This window comes from Podarcis cretensis (genome assembly GCF_951804945.1).
Source record: "Podarcis cretensis genome assembly, chromosome: 8".
Classification (NCBI taxonomy): Eukaryota; Metazoa; Chordata; class Lepidosauria; order Squamata; family Lacertidae; genus Podarcis; species Podarcis cretensis.
Window position 1 is genome coordinate 84,312,155 of NC_137177.1, and position 7,196 is coordinate 84,319,350.

Genomic DNA, 7,196 nt, shown 5'->3' on the forward strand with positions numbered 1-7,196 from the left:
GAGTGTAGCACCTTAACAGCATCATCTTTTAAAATTTTAAATAGTTCAGCTGGAATACCATCACTTCCACTGGCCTTGTTATTTGCAGTGCTTTCTAAGGCCCATTTGACTTCACTCTCCAGAATGTCTGGCTCAAGGTCAGCAACCACACTACCTGGGGTATATGAGACATCCATTTCTTTCTGGTATAATTCCTCTGTGTATTCTTGCCACCTCTTCTTGATGTCTTCTGCTTCTGTTAGGTCCTTTCCACTTTTGTCCTTTATTATGGAAATAATATTTCCATTGTTAATTGTTTATTAAACAAGCAATGCAAAGAAATAGAGGAAAGCAATAGAATGGGAAGAACCAGAGATCTGTTCAAGAAAATTGGAGATATGAAAGGAACATTTCGTACAAAGATTTCCATAAAATAACTGCTAGGCCTCATCAACAGCCCAAGTCCAAAGAAGACTGAAGCCAAGCAACAATTTTTATTGTTTAAAAAACACGCATTTATTGATTTTACACAAAAAAGCCCTTTACAAATTTTAACATAAATTGTAAATTACTTTATACATTGACTACCTGTCCTCCCCTTCCATGGTTTACATATTTACCCTTGAAAAATTATTTTTAATAAAATAATTACAACTATAAAGAAATAAAGTGATGGGAAGGGAGGGGGAAACAACAAAGATGCTTATAAAAAAGAATGGGGGAAAATACAAAATGCTATCTAGTATAGTGTTATCTACCCTTGAATGCTAAATATTTTCCTATACTATTTGAGACATCCATTTTAACATATCCATCTTACTAAATAAAGTCCTGCTTGCTGTTTTAAGTCCCGAAAGAGTCAATAAAAAGTGTCCAGTCCTCACATTCACTGCCAGGTGGAGGGTCAGTGTTGCAGGTGTCATCTTCAGCGGGGCTCCTTTCCCAGCTGATGATATTCTTGCGGGGGTCTTCTTTTCTCCAGACGTCTCATCCTAGGCTCCAGCAGGTAGGCTGCCATTTCCCATCGTGGTTTTGTTCCATGCAGGAAAGAGGGAAAAGAGATTCTGTTAGAAAGGGTACTATATCTCATGAATATTAGACCCTCTAGTTGCCCCCAAAATAATCCCTGCTGTTGGTGAATAAAGAATTAAAAAAGGAGGTGTTTTCTAATAAAGAAATGGAAGAAAGTTGCTGCTGGGGGGTTGCTTGCCCCCACTCAAGAGGACGACAGAGAGTCCTGCAAGGAACTGGACCCTGAGCGGACACCAGCGACTGGGGGAGCTCCATAAAGCCTGCCTGTCCTGGGGGTGGGACCCCCAAGAAAGGGGAAACAACAAAGGTAAGATTGTCGCTCTGGGGACGGCACTTAGGGGGGTGGGACCAGATTGTGGTGTTAAGATGACTGTTTTAACAGGGATGGGGTATTATCTTGGGTGGGTGCTGTTTGATTTGCAGGGTGGGGTTGTTTCAAATGGTTGTTAAATCTGATATGTTGATTGAGATTGTGTGTTTGTGGGCTGGAGTGTTGTTTCAGGGCTTTCGTATTGTTTATTCGTGTGCATATGTTTTTTATTATTTTAATTTTTATTACGTTCTGATATTTTTATTATGAATTTTGTGCAGTGATTATTTGTATTATGTATTTTGTGCTTCATATACTGTAACTTGGTGTTGTGAACCACCCCGAGATTCAAAATCAATCAATAAAATCAAGAATCAAAAACAACATGAACAAGAAACACAACAACAACAAAAACAAAAAGGTTTCCTACCGCTGTGTACGGAGGGTCGTGAGGGCAGCACCACTCCTCTTGGTTGACCCTGATGGCGTTGATGTTCCTGGCGCTGGTCCAGACTGGATCCCACGGAGAGCAGAAGATGGTATCTCTGCAGCACAACTCTGATGTCACGTTGCCTTGGCCTGGCGCTACTGCGGATGTTCTGTCAGGAGGAGAAAGGAGCTCCTTGAGAAACGTCACCTCCAAACAGTCCACCAGGTGTCCCAATAGCCCACCAGATGCCTCACTCACCTGGCATGCAGCTCAGGAAGTCCTGTGGGTAAGGTTCCCTGTGAACACAGCGGAGCAGCCTCCTCACCAGCTCCGGTGGAATTGAGGACCTTCTGAGCTCTGATGATGAGTGTTTGGTTCCTTGACGTTCGTGCCAGCAACTCTGCAAAGGAAAGCCAAAAGGTTAGTTCGGGTCTTGCCCACCCCACCCCATACTGGGATGCATTCTTCCAGTCTTACCTTCGTTGCGCCGCAGGATGGGCAAAAGATGGCAGAGGGCCTCTGCTGCCCACTGCCTGCTCCCTGGGTCTGGATCCAATGCACAAAGTCAGGAAATCGCCACCAGTTGGCCAAGGGAGGATGCAGAAAGCACTACCGATGGCTGAGAAGAAACCCAGAGAAGGGACTGATAAGAGAAGCAACCCATCACCATTTTTCCTATAACAATTTTATTAAATCTTCCAAACATTCCAAAACATTTAGCATCCTATACAGAAAAAAACCATTTCTTTTTGACTTCCCACCCCTCTTTTCCTGATGTTCGCTTTTTACTTCTTTTCTCAGCTGTTTTACTCACTCGGATTTGTTCTGCTATGGCCCAGCTCTGTTCTCCAAATTGGGTAAGTGCTGGGATGCCTGATTGTCCCTTGGGCACCATGCAGGGTGGGCCTAGAAGCAGCAGCCCGAAGGCCTTGACAGCCCTGCATGGTTGCAATGCTTCCCTTCAGTAACTCACATATTCCTGGATCTTCTGCAGGAGGGCGGAAAGATCTCGGAGCGCCTTCCTTCAGACCATCATCTTCCCACTCTTCATCTTTGTGACGACATCCGTAAGTCTGGCCTTCAGCTGGTCCTTGCTGAAGCCTTCAGGAGGAACATCAGCCGCATCCGGAGAACATGTGGTTGGGATGCTGAGGGGAGAGAGGAGTAGCACTTTTGTCAAAAGGGTTTATTGCCTCCCATCCTTCAAAGACCCCAAGCACCACCACCATAGAAATAGACCGGGTTGTTTTTTTTAAAGCAATTGATTATGGGGGAGGGGATTAGCACAGGATTGCCTTGGAGGAAGATCCTCCCCATCTTCCACGCTGATTTCCGATATTTTATCCTCGTTGAAATCAATTCCCTGTCCGTGAGAAAAGAGAAACAGGAACGTCCGAATGTGAGGAGTGGACCAGACCCACTCATGTTTCTGTGTCGATCAGGAAAGCGCAGGCAAGGTAGGTTGGGGAACAAACTGAAAATCTCTGTCCTCCATTTCCTTTGAGACATTATTCATCCATTCATTCCTTTAGAGCATTTGTACCCCTCTCGTAAGCCAAAAAAGGCTCCAAGAGAGCCTTCCATGAAATCAAATGCAAGAAGCTCCCTAATTGCAGACTTCTATTGTAATGAACAATCTGACCAACAGAAATACAACACACAAGGAAAGGAGGCAAGGAGGGCAGAGGAAAAGACAACTCACAAGCTCAGGCCCCAGTGTCTAGAATGCTGTTCTCATCTCTCCCACTGAGGCAGCCTGATGAAATGGCTGCCACCAGATCCAGTTAGGGGAGAGAAGGCCTGAGGGAGCTGGCCTGTCTTAGCAGAGCCCATGGCGCTGTTTCTCTGTTCAAAATAATATTCAATCGACTGCAATTTAGGACATTGAATTTTCCTTTTTGGCATTCCTTCTCCCCTTCCAAAAACCTGGGCAAAGCTCAACCCTTTCTTTGACTTTGGACAGCTCTTTGCCAGACTTGGTGATACCATTAATCTAGGTTCTAGAGTTAAGTCGAGGGACATGGGTGGCGCTGTGGGTTAAACCACAGAGCCTAGGACTTGCCGATCAGAAGGTCGGTGGTTCGAATCCCCACGACGGGGTGAGCTCCTGTTGCTCAGTCCCTGCTCCTGCCAACCTAGCAGTTTGAAAGCACATCAAAGTGCAAGTAGATAAATAGGTACTGCTCCAGCGGGAAGGTAAACGGCGTTTCCGTGTGCTGCTCTGGTTTGCCAGAAGCAGCTTAGTCATGCTGGCCACATGACCTGGAAGCGGTCTGTGGACAAATGCTGGCTCCCTCGGCCAATAAAGTGAGATGAGCGCCGTAACCTCAGAGTCGGTCATGACTGGACCTAATGGTCAGGGGTCCCTTTACTTTTACCTAGAGTTAAGTCCCCTGGCCATGGCAACCTCCACTTACCTCCAGGAGTCTTTGGGATGCCATCTTCTACTGTAGTGACTGAGTGAAGGTCACTGCAGGCCACCTCTGCCAACCTCGAGATGCTGAGGATGCAGGAAGCTCAGTTCAAACGGTCACAAGTTCCACTGTACCTTGGTTCTCAGACTTAATCCGTTCTGGAAGTCCGTTCCCAAACCTAAGCGTTTCCAAACCAAGGTGCGCTTTCCCATAGAAAGTAATACAAAACCGATTAATCCGTTCTAGACTTTTAAAAGCAACCCCTAAAAAAAGCAATTTCACATTAATTTTACTATCTAATGAGCCCATTGATCGATAAAATGAAAGCAATAAACATTATACTGCAGTCACACAGATTCCCCTGGGGGGCTTACATAGGCCCCACAGGCAGCAGGCAGTGCCTGGCAAATGGCCCCCACCTGCTGAATTTCTGCCTGCCGGAATAATCATAAATGTGGAAACCAGTCCAAAATAGAAGGAAGGAAGGAAGGAAGGAAGGAAGGAAGGAAGGGAAGAGATAACAAGAAATCATGCAAATGCACAGGCTCACTTGAGGGGCTCAAATACAACCACCTTATCCTACAGGTTCCAGGATGGGGTGGGTGGGTGTTTATGGAGAATTGGTAGCTTGGCTCCAAGGGCCTCTTGTCCTCCCAAAGGGAAGAGAGGTGGGTTTCAGCAAGACCCAGGGCAGCCATTCAGCCTCCAGGCTTCCTTGAGGCCTCGGGAGCAGACTGGCGAAACAGGGCTTATATACACTTCCGCCCGCCCCTGGCAACACCCACCTAGGGCAGGATTGGCCGCTTTGAAACTAGGCGGCCAATCCCAATGCAGGCTTCCGAAGCCTGTCCTGCCTTGTGATGCGGACTCAGCTGAGAGCTGGAGACCCCAAGGAGCAGACAGAACCCCTGACACCCCCCTTTCCTGGGAGCAAGCGACTGCAAGGCCTCTGTGTTGCCCCACAGACAAGGGCCGAGGTCGGAAGACGGCTGGACTGGCCCAGTCAAGGGCCTCCCTGATAGGAAATAGAAATACGGCCTCCAACTTTGTTTGCAAGGAAAGGCTGGGCCTTCGGTTGCCCCCTTTGGCAGACCCTCCAAGTGTCCCTATTTTCCAGGGGTGTCTCTGATTTAGCAAAACCATCCCAGTTTCTGATTGGATCCTGGATTGTCTCACTTTTCCTTAGAGTGTCCCTCTCATTGGAAAAATGGCCTGGAGGGTATGGAGTTATCTGTTCCCCGATCCGTCAGAAGGCAATCCTTTATAGGGAAGTTGTTGTTGTTGTTATTTGTTGTTGTTGTTGTTGTTGTTTGTTTGTTTAATTTTTAGTGTTTTATTATGATTTTTTATATGTTGGAAGCTGCCTAGAGTGTCTGGGGAAACCCAGTAAGATGTTTGGAGTATAAACAGTAAAATCATCAATATGCAATGGGACACCTCTCTTTTTATCGGAGAAATGTTGGAGGGTATTCTGTGGTTAGGCAATATAAGGCCCTTATATTGGTGTGGGTGGGGGGGAATTGGTGGGGGGACGGACTAAAAATTACTTTACCCAGTGTAGAAATGGCTTCAAAGCACTTCATTACAATGATGAAATAGAAGTGATCTGTAAGTGCAAACATTCCAAAAAGAAGATGGAAAGAAAATGCTCCCCACCTGCTGAATTTCTGTCTGGCAGAAGGATAGTAAATTTAGAAACCAGTCCAAAATGGAAGTAAGTAAGTAAGTAAGTAAGTAAGTAAGTAAGTGGGAAGAGATAACAACAAAATTCTGCTTCTCTTCCTCATGGAGCTTTGCCTCCAACATCCTAAGGGGAATAACCCCTCATCCCCCTGAGAGCTCCAATATAGGAAGGTTATGGTTGTAGCTGTCAACCTTCCCTTTTTTTGGCGGGAAATTCCCTTATTCCACTGCCGTTTTCCGCTGCTTCCCACTTCTATCCCGGATTGTTAGATATCCATAGACTGTCCCCGGGATAGGTGAGGCTGCTGATCCCTTATTTTCAAGGCTGCTGATCCCTTATTTTCAAATCTGAAAGTTGACAGCTATGGTTATGGTGCTTTAATGCCCAGGGAATGGCAGGTGGTGGTGATGATTTCTTAAATTTGTATGCCACCCTTTGTGCGGGCTGTTAAGTTGTGGGTGAACATATCAGACGACACAGCGATTCTTCAAACAGCTCTTGTTTATTTACAGGCCAGGACAGAACTGAACTGAAGGGTTCAGTCAGCCTGCTTATATAGAGCTCCAGTACAATGTTACTGTAACAACTTGCTAAAACTATCCAATCACTGAACGTCACTTTCGATCCCTGATTTGCATAACTATCTACAGTATCCCTCTGCTGGCCCAGGGTGAGAACTTCAGTACATAACACAGGCCATTTCAGCGACAGAACCCTCAAGGGAAGAAGGCCTCCTCTGCAGCCACCATTCTAGAGGTGGAAAGGAGCCCAGATACCCCTTAGACCCCCAGCAAGAGGCCAAGGGAGGCCCAGATACCCCTTAGACCCCCAGCAAGAGGCCAAGCTTTGCAAGCAGAGGGTGCTGCTCCAGGAAGGATCTGGCTGCTTCTCTGGGAGCCATTGGCAGTAGCTCCACCCACCCAGAAGAGATTGCTGGCTGATGAGCTCTATTGGCTAGTCTGGAGTGTCAATCAGCCAGCTAGGGAGGGCGGACTCCTCTTGCAAGGTGCCTAGCCAGGTAGGCTGCGCAAGACAAGCAGGTTAGGGTGAGGGAAGAACTCTGACATTTTATTTCTTATGCCTTCAAGAACGTGACCAACGGCATCCCAAAGGGAGCAGGGGACTCTGTGCCCCCAAAAGGGAACCAGACCCCCAAAAGGGGTCCCCAAAAGGGAATTCTGTGACCCCTGAGCCAAGGAGCGAAGTAACTATGCACCCTTTAGAAGCAATCTGATGGCAGCCCTGTATAGGAAGTCTTTAATGTTTTATTACGTTATGTATGTTGAAAGCAGCCCAGAGTGGCTGGGCGGAGTATAATAATAATAATAATAATAATAATTATAATTA

General features: G+C 46.5%; 1 long non-coding RNA gene across 2 annotated transcripts; it reads right to left on the reverse strand.

Annotated features, from left to right (window-relative positions):
- Positions 1–415: 415 nt before the first annotated feature.
- On the reverse strand, positions 416–3,301 carry LOC307222218. 2 transcript variants are annotated; one of them, XR_013841631.1, is made up of 5 exons: positions 2,725–3,300; positions 2,229–2,370; positions 2,010–2,151; positions 1,752–1,920; positions 416–990 (listed from the first exon to the last, which is right to left on the reverse strand). It is a non-coding gene; the product is annotated as an uncharacterized lncRNA (long non-coding RNA). The 2 variants fall into 2 exon arrangements; XR_013841630.1 differs by having other exon boundaries at positions 2,010–2,370; positions 2,725–3,301.
- Between the last annotated feature and the right edge of the window lie 3,895 nt (positions 3,302–7,196).